Source organism: Galeopterus variegatus, unplaced genomic scaffold (assembly GCF_000696425.1).
Source record: "Galeopterus variegatus unplaced genomic scaffold, G_variegatus-3.0.2 Scaffold1446, whole genome shotgun sequence".
In the NCBI taxonomy this organism is placed as follows: Eukaryota; Metazoa; Chordata; class Mammalia; order Dermoptera; family Cynocephalidae; genus Galeopterus; species Galeopterus variegatus.
This window is the reverse complement of record NW_007727557.1, coordinates 381989-383201: the sequence shown is the minus strand read 5'-3', so window position 1 is coordinate 383201 and position 1213 is coordinate 381989.

The window sequence follows — 1213 nt, the reverse complement described above, 5'->3', positions numbered from 1 at the left end:
AGTTGGATTGTATCTCTCTGTTAATAAAATGTGGAATCTTCAAATTTCTTCTCTATAAAACCTTCCAAGAAAGCTTCAGCTGGTGACTTTGTCATTGCTCAAGTTAGAGAACTTATGGTCTTCAACTAATCATGCACTCTTAGGGGTAGATCAAAATTTTGTAGATCCTGAAGCTTATACATTTTGGGGAGAGCTTTAAGGAAAAGATTACAAAATTATAAATACATAATGGGACACAGGGCCCTGGAAGGTAAATAAGATGTCTTGAGGTTTATACATGATTAACTTTTAGGCAAAACGGTTTCTGTGATGTATGTAAAGGCAGCCAGCTTCTTTATTTACCTAAAATTATTATAATACAATGTGCAATAGAACATTCTGTGTTATACCAGAATTGTAGCTAACCCCTCAAAGCGGAAGGCAATGGATGATAAATATCCTGAATTCTAAATAAAGCCCTACATACATTCTGGGGGATTTATTAAGAGATAACCCAACTGGTTTTCTGATCAATTTCTCACACACCCTACAATTAGCCTTTATAAGAGAAGGCTAGGGATCTAATGAGGAGAATTTTGAATTAAATTCATAGGACTAAAGAATTCTATGGCTTTTCCTGCCAACAAAAGCAAGTTAGATGAGGTAATGAAATTGGGATTATCTGCAAAGGGGTGGATATGTATTTCATATCCTGGCTGTATGTTTGCTAACCTATAGATATTCAAAAAACTGGCCTGTGCCATTGCTGGAGTTGAGCATGAAACAATTCTCAGGAGAAACCCATATGTGTTACCAGGAATTCGGAGCCATAAATGAAGAAAGAGATTACTTAGAGTTGCCTACAATGTCATCAGCAGAGGAAAGATGCATGCATTTTGGTGGCCCAAGCTGAGTAGACGTTTTAATACCTGAAAATAAAACTTTTTAATTATTTGAAAGTGTCTGTAAAGGGTCATCAACTGTGCAAGGGAGATCTGGCAGCATATTTTAAGGTGATGGTGCTAGAAAGGTAAAGTTCTTTCTCAATTATGCCCTATGGAGTTCAGGCCATTCAATAAAAGTTACACTTATGTAGAAGTCGTCTATTTGTAGTTGTCTTACAACAAGCTGGTAAGCTCCTTGGAGGAATTAAGTTTATACATGTTTACATTTCCTATAGCACTTGAGATAATGCCTTCAATATTATGTTTGTTTCATAAATATTTGTTGGTTG